This window comes from Tursiops truncatus, chromosome 2 (assembly GCF_011762595.2).
Source record: "Tursiops truncatus isolate mTurTru1 chromosome 2, mTurTru1.mat.Y, whole genome shotgun sequence".
In the NCBI taxonomy this organism is placed as follows: Eukaryota; Metazoa; Chordata; class Mammalia; order Artiodactyla; family Delphinidae; genus Tursiops; species Tursiops truncatus.
This window is the reverse complement of record NC_047035.1, coordinates 97,958,406-97,971,178: the sequence shown is the minus strand read 5'-3', so window position 1 is coordinate 97,971,178 and position 12,773 is coordinate 97,958,406. Positions and strand designations below refer to the sequence as shown.

At 46.3% G+C, this 12,773-nt stretch overlaps 1 protein-coding gene across 2 annotated transcripts in view; it reads left to right on the top strand.

Annotated features, from left to right (window-relative positions):
- Positions 1–436: 436 nt before the first annotated feature.
- The window catches only part of RAB27A (RAB27A, member RAS oncogene family), a 74,397-nt gene continuing 62,060 nt past the window's right edge, over positions 437–12,773 (top strand). The window contains exon 1 of one of the 2 annotated variants that reach the window (XM_073801037.1): positions 437–578. The gene's annotated coding sequence lies outside the window, so the exon portion shown is untranslated. Of the gene's footprint in view, positions 579–807; positions 959–12,773 lie in introns of those variants that run through there. The other variant, XM_019946663.3, reaches the window with a different exon arrangement.

Here is a 12,773-nt window from a genome sequence, read left to right as displayed (position 1 = left end):
CGCTGGGGGGCAGCAAAGGCTCGCAGATTTCTCCGTACAGGGGCTATTCTTTCAAGTACTGTACTTTTTTTTTTTTTTGTTAACGAATTGCTCTAATACTTGGAAATTTAACTGAGAGCGATTTTATAATCTGAACTAGACTGTACGAGTAGAGACCCCGTTTGTCATTTCCTTCCAGAAATATATTTTTTTCCTGCCAGAATTCTACTACTCTCCCCCCGCCCCCGCTTCCCCCGGTCATTTTCAAGAATCCCAGAGCTTTTTCTCACTCCAGGAGGGCCATGTCCAGGCTCCCTGAGTGAGGAGCTGGCGGGGCGGGATGGACAGTGGCAGAGCCGGATGCCCAGCGCGGATCCGGTCCCTGGGGAGCCGGACCAAGGGGGCACTGTGAGCTGGAGCGCCCCCGGGCCTCAGGAACCGCGGGCAGGGCTGACTTTGCAGCCGCTCAGCACCTCTGGCTACAAGGTGGACACACCGACCTGATGCCCTGGAAAACACCTTTAGAAAATGGCTTTTAGGGGAGCAGATTTGGCGAGAGACACCAAACTACCTTGCAGTGCCCGATCCCGTGGCAGTTTGTAAGTGTCACCACTGTGTCTCAGAACGAAAACAACCCCCTAAGGTTTCGCGCCTTCCGGGAAGCGGCAGTGGAGACCCAACTTGGATTAAAAAGAGGCGAATGGGGCCTTTGCGTGGCAGGTGCGGCGGGGCTGGGGGCGGCGCGCGGGGAGGGCGCCCGCAAAGCGCTCTCGCGGAGTTGGGCGGGGGTGCTCGCCGAGGTGACAGGAGGAAGCGGGAGGTGGAGGGTGGAGAGGAGGTCCCGCCCCCACCTCGCTCTCCTTTACGGGAAGTGATGTGGGGCCCGACGGAAAATACCCGCCGAGGACCCAAAAAAGGCCGTCAGCGGGTGGACGCGGCGCGCGCAGAAGGAGCGGCGTGGGGACCGCGGGCGAAATAGGTGAGGCGGCTGGCGCGGGCGGGGGAGGCGCGCTTAGGCCCGGGGCTCCTGGAGGCTCCAGTCACCCCGCGGGGCTGAGCGACGGAGAGGGCGAGCGCAGGGTCTGGCCCTGGGGCGGGGGGTGGAGCTGCAGCTCCTTCTCTCCCCGCCTGTGGGCGGCTGAGCCCACCAGAAAAGCTGCTTTACTTCTCCCGGGCCCTCAGCACAGACCCCACGATGACAGTGACGGGGGTGAGGGTCAGCTTGGGCGAGGTGCTGATTAGGTGGAGTCCCAGGTTGGGACGGGGCTGAGGTCACCTCCGGGCGGCATCCAGGTGCGAGGCTCCCCATCTCGGGGTGGGAGGAAGGAAACTTCTCTGGCAGGAGAGGAGGAAGGTTCCAGACCTCCTGCACGCCCTCCTCTCCGCCCCCCAGCCCCCCGCCGTTCTTTCCTCCCTCCCTTTGTTGTCGGTTGAATGATTTAACATCTTGACACCTTTGCTGGTGAGGGTCTGGACGGGCAAACTGCACGGGTGGGAGAGGGTTCTCTCTTTCCCTGCCAATCAGACAGAAAACCCTACCAGGCAGCCAGGCTCTCGGGTCTTGACTGGTGGTAGGGCTGGTGTGATGACTCGTTTGCTAACTATTGCCAAAGCTTTTGTCTCTGTCCCAGTAGATCACCGATTAAGCAAAGTCAGGCCTGAAGTGAAGGAAAGCTTGTGAGCCCTTGACTTCACCTTCCCAGCATTTCGGCTCCTGCAGGCCACATGACTTCCTGCCAGGGGGTCCTCTTTCTTACCTCTATGGGCTAACAGCTATTTTTCCTACTGGATGGATTATCACTTTTGGCTCAGCTCATCATTCAGATGTTGAGAAGGGGAGGAGTGTTATGCTGTATAAATTTTCTATAATTATTGGTGATATAACTTGTTGGTGCTTCACTGTTCTTGTTCCATTTATTTATTTATCTTAAACTTCTTAGAAACTTGCTTTAGGGGGGAAACACAGTCTGGAAAACAGAATTTCTGCAGATGGTTACAAATGAAGAAAGGTTAATGTAGTGCTGGAAAGACTTGACTGACCATCATTCTTTTCTATATTTTATGTTAGTTTTTCATTCCTACTTTCTTCCTTTCCTTTATTCTTTCTTCCTTACTCCCTCACTTCCTTAATTTCCATGGCCTGCCTTGATTTTTAACTTTGATGAAGTACAATTAATTTATTTTTTCTTCTGTTGCTCTGCTTTTGGTGTCAAATCTAAAAAAGCATTGCTAAATCCAAAGCCATGAAGATTTATGCCTATGTTTTCTTCTAAGAGCTGTATAGTTCTAGCTCTTACATTTCCATCTTTGACTCACTTTAAGTTAATTTTTGTATATGGTGTGTGGTAGGGGGTCTAACTTAATTTTTTTGCATATGGACATCCAGTTCTCCCAGTACCATTTGTTGAAAAGATTATTTTTTCCCCTCTCAATGCTGTTGGTGCCTGTGTTGAAAATAAATTGACTGTAAATGTGAGGGTTTATTTCTAGACTCTCGGTTCTACTCCACTGATCTGTATGTCTATCCTTATGCTAGTATCATACTCGCCTCTTTATTAGCTGTGTACATGGTGAGTTTTGAGATCGGGAAGTGTGAGTCCTCCCACTTTGCTTTTCTTTTTTGAGACTGTTCTGGCTATTCTGGGTTCTCTGAATTTCCATATGAAATTTAAGATCAGCTTCTCAATTTCTGTTGCCTTGGTTTTAAAAGAGATCTAAGGGTCTTGAAGTGGGCAACAGTCTCTAGGAAACAGACTCTTGATTTTCCTCTTCCAAACCCGCTTTCGCTTAGTCTCACCTGTCTCCGTTAATGGCAACTTCACTCTTCCAGGTGCTCAGGCTAAACACCCCAGGGTCACCCCTGATTCTTTTCTTTCTCTCACACTCCACATCTAGTCCCTCAGCAGATCTCATTGGTTCTATTTTGAGTCTATACCTAGGATAGGAAATTTCCACAGTTTCCCCTGCTTCCACCAAGTCCCTTTCACTTCTGTCGCCTGGATTACTCAAAAGCCTCCTACAAGGCCACTCTGCTTCCACCCTCACCACTCTACAGTCTGTTCTCAACGCAGCAGCCAGAGTCAATTATGTCTCTCACTCCGGTGCTCAAAGCTCTCCGGTGGCTTTTTATCTCAGAAGGAAACCAAAGTCCTTACTGTGGCCTGCAGTCCCCTTACATGGTGTGGGGGGCTTCATCTTCTATCACTCCCCTCTTTTCACACTCTGCTTCAGCCACGCCTCAGGACCTTTGTATTTGCTGTTTCCTCTGCCTGGAATGTTCTTCCTTCAGATGTCTGCACAGCTTACTCACTCATTTCTTTCAAGTCAAAAGTCATTTCTTTAGAGATGCCTTCTTGTACCATCCCATCTAAAATAGCATCCTTCACCCCCCACCCCCGCCCTGCCCCATCATTTTCTTCCCCTTTCCCTTGCCTTATTTTTCTTTGGAGTATTTATAGCACTTACTGTCATCACACACACACACACACACACACACACACACACATGTTGTACACAACATCTATCTCCCATTGGTGGAATACAGGCTCCATGAAGGTCAGGAATTTGTCTTGTTCACTATGGTGGGCATAGCGCCTAGAATGGTTTCTGGCACATATTAAGCCCTAAAAAATCATGTTGAGTGAATGAAAAGGGAATGAGAGGCTGAGAAATGGGGATCACTCTGCTATTTCTTTCTCACTCTTCTTCCCACTTTATCCGAGAAGCAATGTCCATAGCTATACCACAACTCCTAAACCTCTCCTCTTCTATTCTCCTATTTTCCTCAAGATAATGGCCTTACCCTCCTTGGAAAGGGAAAGGTCAAACAAGCAGAAAGGTGAGGACTTTGGGTCCTTCCCACCGTGGCAGTGGGGAGCCCTCTTCTCTGGGTGGGGGCATTCAGCATCTGTGTCCAGTGATTCGGTCTCTTGTGCTGATCTAGGGAGAGAGTGAAATCCCTTGGAAATTTGAGAAAATGGAATTTCATTTCCTAATGAATATTTTGCAGTACAGTGAATTTAATCTTTTTCTGACTTCTAACTGAAATTGCCAGTTCTGAGACTCATTTTGGCCTTTAATGACGTGATGACTTTAGACTGTCAGCTGATTATGTGTACGTGGCCTTAGACAAAAAAAGAAGTGTTCAATAAACTCTTGCTGAATGTACCCATAAGTTAATGAATAAACTTGGATTTGTTTTCCTCATTAGAAACCTCTAGTCCATATATTTAATTTTTCTTAGTGTATAGATATAAGTATCTGGTCTCAGTCCACCTCATCCTGCTGCTCCTGATAGAGCAATATTGGCAACAGTTGAGAGGGGTTTCCTGCGGACCTCTCTCAGTGAGAATTGAATTAACTGGCCCAGACAGCACAGTAATCAATCTTCTGTGTTATTTTGAAAACTGAACTAGCCTTCCATCGTTATTTAAACTTATCTTGGAATGTGCCCTGTCTATATCTTCACTACAAACTATGAAAAAGGATTATTTTTACGTACATGGAATATATATATATATATATATATATATTTTCTCTCTAATAAATAATGATAGGCTTGATACCACCTGAAAAACCAAACAGGGCTCACATATTTAAAGTGAGTCCGTAATTAACTGGATGGGTGGGAGAATCCCTCTCACAATGTATATGTATATCAAATCACCATGATATACACTTTAAACATCTTACAATTTTATATGTCAATTATGCCTCAATAAAGCTGGCTCACAATAAAAAAAAAAAAAATGTGATGCCCTAGGCAGCAAGATTGTCTTGCCATTGTTAGAACAAGATTGCCTTCTGAAGAGAGGAATTTTTCCCTTTCACTGCCTTCGCTTTTTATACTGTGTGCAGGTTTTGCTTGGATCATATTTATTCCTCTGCCTCTTGGTCAGGAAGTTCCAGTTTATGGTCTGGTTTCCCTTAAGCTGATTATCTTGGGAGCAGACGTGAGCACTGAGTTGGAGGAAGAGATAAAGGGCTTGTAATTAACTTTATGTCCAGAGGGTGAGAGGTGTGGAGCTGTGAGCATCCAGCTGGTTTTGGCCTCCTGTCTGGTTGTGCAGTACACCACATTGTTTTTCTTGTATGATTGAGGTCCACTAACACTCATATTTCACTCACTGTTAAAGAAAACTTGATGCCTCACTTACTCAAAAGAAATGTTGAAAGTTATTCTTCCTTGCCTGTTTTTGTTTTGTTTTTTGCCTCTGTGTATGTTACCCATGAGAAGGCCTCCCATTTGGTGCCTCAGCCACACTTGGCACCACCCACAAATATGAAATCAGACTTTTGAGTTTTGAAATTGAACTTTTAACGTGGGGTCAGAGGTAGGGTGCCAGATTTAGCAAATTGGAAAAAAAAAAGAAATTTGCATTTTGGATGACCAACAACTAATATTTTACTATAAGTATGTCCCATGCAATATTTGGGATGTACTTATGCTAAAAAAATTAGTTGTTTATTTATTTATTTATTTTTGGCTGAGTTGGGTCTTCGTTTCTGTGCATGGGCTTTCTCTAGTTGCGGCGAGCGGGGGCCACTCTTCATCGCGGTGCGTGGGCCTCTCACTATCACGGCCTCTTGTTGCGGAGCACAGGCTCCAGACGCGCAGGCTCAGTAGTTGTGGCTCACGGGCTCAGTTGCTCCATGGCATGTGGGATCTTCCCAGACCAGGGCTCGAACCCATGTCCCCTGCATTGGCAGGCCGATTCTCAACCACTGCGCCACCAGGGAAGCCCTAGTTGTTTTTATGAAAGGCAAAATCAACTGGTGTCTTGAATCTAATCTGGTAACCCTGGTTTGGTAAACCTAGGTTTATGCACAGGGAATGCATTGATCATGATAATGTCCAAAGAATGCCTGAGCTGTGGCTCACTTTGGTGATTGCACATGTGTCCATCTTAAGGAAGGAGGGGGCTTGTAAACTCAAGGAGTATTAGAACTAGAAGGAAGTAGAAGATTATCTTACTCTAGTGTTTGGTAGTTAAGGAAATTTTTATCCAGAGATGTTAAGTCATTTTCTAAGGTCACACAGTTAGTAGCAGAGCCAGAACCGGAACTCTGGGTCCAGTGGTTGGTCTGCTACATAATGTCTTCCCTTAAGAGATCATGTGTAAGTTGCTTATGTTTTCGTGCTGACCTTTAATCACTTCTTTTGCCACCCTCCCATGATCGCTCCATTCTCCTGCTGTCCTTCCAGTCCCTAGATCCGTTATGTGGCAGGCAAAGCCATCCTCATGGATACCCTTGTCTTTTCTCTGAGAACCATAGGACTGTTTAGAGCCACCATAGGTTGTATTTCTGTGGTGATGCCAGAAAGCCAGAAAGCCTGTCTTTCCATGTGTTTTTATTCCTTTTAAGGTCTGGTTAATATTTTTGTTACCTTTGAGTGTTCATTGTAAGATGCTTTGATTTAGGAGGACTTGCTGAGAACAATTCCACAGCCACCAAGTACTGTCTCACTGTAAGTCACTTGCTTTGTGTGGCCTATTCCTTTGATACTCCGTATCCTTTTGTATTTTGGTAGAATAAATATGGAAGCTACATGGTAAGGACCAATGCAGTAGATAGGTATATGTGACTTCCTGTTTAGAGATGTGTCCTTTTAAAACACTGGGTTATTTTCTTACTGTTTAAAAGTTATTTGTACTTATTTGAGAAAGCAGTCTTGAAAACGAATATGCTTCCTCTGACTCTCACGAGAATACCATGTTTCAGAGCCACTAATCCTGTTTTTTCATAGCTTTGTTGATTAATTCATATAAAGCCTTACCAGCTGCCAGGTCAAAGCATAACAATAAAATCGGTTGCCAAGAGACTGAAAAATCTGTTCGTTCTTAACTAACTGCTGCTCATCTATCTTGCTCTGATCCCACCTCATGGGCAGCTGGTCAAGTCTTATCTGAGTATGGCTGGTTACTTGTCTCCTGTATATGTGTATCATTGGCAACAAAGACAGGGTCTCAGTCAGCTAATAAAACTTATGGTAAGGTATTGTTTAAATTCTTGCTGTACTAGCCCTAATACGGGAAGGAAGGAATGAGACATACACCTGAGAATTTTAAAATATAATCCATGGTTGTGGTCGGGATTTCTTTGTTTCCTGCAGTGTGTGAATCATTTTCATAATGAATCTCACCACTGCAAGGGAGCAACCCCAGGCATGAGTAAAAAGGTCTAGCAGCCCTTGAAAAGATAAGGTATCGTCCTTCTAGTCAGATACTGGAGACCAAATGTGGCCAAACAAGCTGCTGGCTGTTCCAGGCTGGGCTTCCTTCATCAGAGACAAGGTCAGTTCTCCATTGCCCCCACTCTGCTTAGGCACAGAGGGCCGTGAAGTGGGTTGTGGTACTTCTTCAGGGAGTGACTCATCCCTGTGTTCCACAGCTCCTGCTGGAATGTGGAGGAACCAACACAGGCAGGAATTAGTGGATTGGTTTTTAGCTTCTAACACTGCCAATAATTAACTAAGTGATATTACACCAGCGTTCTCAATTGGGCTGGTTCCGACTCGCTCCTCCCGCAGAGGGCACTGGGCAATGTCTAGAGACACGTCTGGTTGTCACACCTGGGGAGCTATTGCTGGCATTTAGAGACCAGGGGCGCCTCTAAACATCCCACAATGCACAGGACAGCCCCTCATGGCAAAGGGTCAGTCCTGCCCACCATGTCAGTAGGGCCAAGGCTGAGAAACCCTGCGTTAGACACATCGTTGAACCTCTCTGGTATGTGGTTTCCTGAGTTCCACATTCTCTCCATCATGTAAAGTTAACTAAGCCTAACTCCACCACTCTTGCCTTTCTAACCTCTCCCTCACCCCAATTCTAAGTCATTAAATGTGAAGTAGGACCCAGGCATCTATATGTGTACATAGTTTTTAATCCCCACCAGGGATGCTGGTGGGCAGTTGGGACTGAGAACCCTGCCCTCAGGGATCATGGAGTGAGGTCCTCACCAAGGTGCCAGGTGGGCCATTTGAGGGGAGTGGATGGTGTGGGGAGAGCCTGCCAGTAGGAAGGGAGAGCCGGGTGGCAGGGCCTGGCTGCCGTGTGACTCAGCGCAGGTGGAAGGCTGCCAGAAGGGCCGCAGGGAGTGCTGTGACTGAAGGCTTGGTTCCTGAATTCCTCAGAGATGGGGCCCTCAGCCCCTCGGCCTGACGAGCTCTCAGCTTCCTGGGAGTGTCTGCTCCACAGATTCCCAGCTGGCCACCGTACCCTTGTGCCAGAGGTGCCACAGACCTCAGAGTTTCCCAAGGAAATAGTAGGACTGGCCAGTTTCTTCATTAACACCCCATTTCCTGCTTAGCTAGAGCCTCTCTGAGAGATTAAAAGTCAACAGCAAAAACCCCAACCCTGAGTCAGCAGCCCATTTTGCCACCCAGATAAGGTGGCAACAACCTCACTTGTTACACTTATGGCATCGTGTAATTTAAGGGCTGGTAGGCACCTTAGAAACAAGGGGGCCCAGCCTCCCCTCCACCTCAGAGGTTCAGAATGGTCCCCAAGGTCACATGACAAAGAGACGGTTCTAGAAGACAGGTCTGCTGGTTCCTTCTATGCCCCTGTGCAAATGTTTCTTAATTGTAACCAGCAGCGTCTCTTCCTTGAACTCTTCTGAAATATCACAGGAATTGAAGCAAGTATATTAATGATTTTCCCCTACGTTAAAGCAGTCCAGAAGTATCTGTCTGCTATGGCTGTGTGCCAGCTGCCAGTTAAAGGCCACCATCATTTTTTTGCCTGTACTATTGCTTTTCTTCTTCTTCTTCTTCTTTTTTTTTTTTTTGGCCACACCACGCAGCATGTAGGATCTTAGTTCCCCGGCCCGGGGTCAAACCTGCACCCCCTGCTGTGGAAGCGTGGAGTCTTAACCACTGGACCACCAGGGAAGTCCCTGCTGCTTTTCTGGTCCCATTCTGTGCCACCCATAACCCATTCCTCACACAAAGCCAGTGATCTTTAAAAAATGTAAATCAGATCATATCCTTCTTCTGTTTAAAATTCCTCAGTCGGGGCTTCCCTGGTGGCGCAGTGGTTGAGAGTCCGCCTGCCGATGCAGGGGACACGGGTTCGTGCCCCGGTCCGGGAAGATCCCACGTGCCACGGAGCCTGTGAGCCATGGCCGCTGAGCCTGTGCGTCCAGAGCCCGTGCTCCGCAACGGGAGAGGCCACAACAGTGAGAGGCCCGCGTACCGCAAAAAAAAAAAAAAATTCCTCAGTCACTTCCCATTGCAGTTGGTGTAAAATCCAAATGTTCTAACTGGTCTGGAAGAGTCTCCGTGATCTGAGCCCTGTTGACCTCCTTGACCTCAGTTCACCCCTGTGCCTCCATCTTTCAGCCTTATCTACTTCTTTTCTGTTCCTTAAAAATGCCAAGTTCTTTCCTTCCTCAGAGCCTTTATACTTGCCTATAAGTCTTTTCTCTAGATCCTCACCTGGCTGGTCCGTTGCAGCAGAGTAATCCCTGATCACTCTGTTGAAGGTAGTCTCTAGTCAGTCTCTACCCTATTATTACACTATTGTCTTCACAGGACTTAGTACTCTTTGAAATTATTTTATCTCTATCTTCCCTTATTACTGTCTGTGTCTTCCTACTGAATTGTTCTGTCTATGAGAGCAGGGACTTTTTCTGTTTTGTGAACTCTCTATGCTTAGCACCTAGAGTAATGCCTGGCACATGGTAGATGCTAAGGTAATAAATGAATGATAGAGTAACTAGGGAGTTGGTGTTAGAGAAGATTGCCTGACAGATTGTCCTATGTAATTCCTATTTTTTCCTACAGTGAGCTTTATTTATTTATTTTTTAAACTTGTTTCTTTTTTAAAAATTAATTAATTAATTAATTGTTGACTGCGTTGGGTCTTCGTTGCTGTGTGCGGGCTTTCTCTAGTTGTGGCGAGTGGGGACTACTCTTCCTTGCAGTGCGTGGGCTTCTCATTGTGGTGGCTTCTCTTGCTGCAGAGTATGGGCTCTAGGTGCGCAGGCTTCAGTAGTTGTGGCACATGGGCTCTAGAGCGCAGGCTCAGTAGTTGTGGTGCACGGGCTTAGTTGCTCCGCAGCATGTGGGATCTTCCTGGACCAGGGCTCGAACCCGTGTCCCCGCATTGGCAGGAGGACTCAACGACTGCTCCACCAGGGAAGTCCTGGACTTTATTTTTTGAACTAAAACTGGAATGCCAGTTTGATACATGAGAAAAGTGCAACTGTTAAGCAGACTAGATTCCCTTCTTTGAAGATGAATGTACTCACTTCCTCTGGTAAAAACTCTGTGGGAAGCAAGTATAAAAGGACAAGGGTACTTGGTAAGCACAGACTCAGACACAGGGACTTAGAAATCAAACAGGTCCAAGAGCTTTAGTGCTGGATGGGGCCTGTAAGATCACCATGGGAATGGTTCCTCAAAACTGGCTGCCCATGAAAATCACACAGGGAACTTTTATTTAAAACATACTCACGCAGGGACTTTCTTGGCGGTCCAGTGGCTAAGACTCTGCGCTCCCAATGCAGGGGACCTGGGTTTGATCCCTGGTCAGGGAACTAGATCCCACATGCCGCAACTAAAGATCCTGCACGCGGCAACAGAGATTCCTGTGTGCCACAACTAAGACCCGGTGCAGCCAAATAAATATTAAAAAAAAAAAACCAAAACCTAAAAAAACATACACATGCAAAACCACACGTTTTTCAGTCTCTCCTTTGGAGATTTTAATTTGCTATTCTTGGCATTAAGGCTGGGGAATCCATGTTTTATCTAAAATGCTGCTGTAGTGATGGATGGTGCACAGCCAGGTTTGGGAACCAGTGACTGAGCCCACTTCTGTTCCCAGGTGAATACACTGAGAGGTTCAAAGAGATCCCCTGTCTCACTGAGGGGCACCCACCTGGGGAGCTGGGAGATGGCACTCAAATCTCCCAGCTTTCTCTGCGCCTTTCGAAAAATGTAGTGAGAAAGAGTCTCAGGGACAGAGGTGGCACAGCCTTGGAAGTTGTGGGTTTATTACTTTTTTCTTTATGGACATGTAACTAACCAGTCTGCTGTCAAACAGGAAATGCATGTAGCATCGTTTTCCTTTTTGATTACAAACTGTCAGAACAATCTGATTTTAGTGGAGCGATGATCAAAGTGTGGTTCTGGGACCAGCAACACCGGCACCATCTGGGAACTTGTTAGAAATGCAGATTCTCAGCCCCGGCCCAGAACTACTGATTCTGGAACTCTGGAGATGGCCCAGCAGTCTGTGTTTTCAAGCCATCCAGATAATTCTGATGCCCACTGAAGCTTGAGAACCACCATCACAGGTACTTTTTACAACCCAACCGTTGGTTAAAGAAGCTGGCCTCGGCCTTTCAGTTGGTGACTCATTAACATGCAGGACTTAGGCTAGCCATCTGCTTTCCTTGGTGAAGTTTGTTCAAAATAAGGACTTTTGTTGTAAATCTTCATTAGACTGCTACACAAGAAAGGGGGGGATGGGTTAATACTTGTTGAACACCTGCTGCATGTGAGGCTCTGTGCTGGAAGCTATTACCTGTTGTCTCATTTAATTCTCACAACCATCCTGCTAGGTAGGTATTATTATCCCTGTTTTACAGATTTGGAGTCTTGAGGTTGGTGGAGGTTAAACGTGGTCTTTCCTCTGGGTTATTTGCCCAGAGATGGTTGTGTGTTTTGCTGTCTGTGGTCTCCACTCAAACCTCTTTATGCACAATCAGGAGTCCTCTGGGAATCTTGTTATAAATGCACATTCCCTAGCCATCCTCTCAGAGATCCTCATTCAGGGGCCTGGGTGGATTTTCTTCAGGTGCTCCAGGTGATTCTGCTGCCAGTGGGCATCAGACCACACTTGGAGAAGTTCTCTCCTGGATCCAATCACTCTTGCTTCAGTAGTTGGACCAGATGTCTCTCAAGGCTCCTTGGAGGTTCTGTGGTTCGCCAGTGGTTTGCTCACAGGCCTTGGGCACTGGGTGGGGGCACTGGCAGAAGAAGTATGAGCATGGGAGGTGGGAGCTTGGGAGCCTGGACAGAGAAGTCTCTTACATGCCTGGCTGTTCATGCTCTCTGCTGCCTCTTAGAGTGCCCAGGCCATGTCTTGGCTTTGAGTAACTTGTGATCCTTTCAGTTATCTACCCCAAATCGTGCAACTTTTCTCATAGCAACTTCGCCCTTGTGTTCGTGGACTGCCCTGATGTGAGCAATTTCCTTTGGCTTTTGAGGTCAGAATGGCATTTCATCTGTTTGTCGATAAGATCCCTTATTTTTCAGGCATAGAATGGACATATTTAGTGAATGAATTGTTAATCCATTAGGAGACAATGATTTGGTGCCATTATGAAGGAAAAAAGTGAGATGCAAATTAAAAAAGAATTTCATCATGTCTGATGTCCTTCTTTGCGAGTTGGAATGCTGATTTCTGTCCAGAAGTTTAGAAGCAACTACTAACATAAGTACTAACATAAGTACCCCAGGGCTTCTGTAGTAGAAAAGATGCATGGAGAAGTCAACATTGTTGAAATATTACATTTCTTTAACAAGTCTTAGTCCCTGAAACAAATTGTGTAGGAAAAGGGTGGAAGGAAATTCATGAAAGCAAACATTTCAGTTTCCTGGGATCCACTGTATATAAGGTTAATTATTTTTCCAGTAAGAAAATAACCAAGGTACAGGTTAAGTTTCTAAGGATAATTTATTTTGCCACTGATATCAGAGTTGGTAATAACAATAGGTAACTGAGTCCAGTAGCTAGAGCTATCATTTATTGAGAGCTTACTATGTGTCAGGAATTATATGA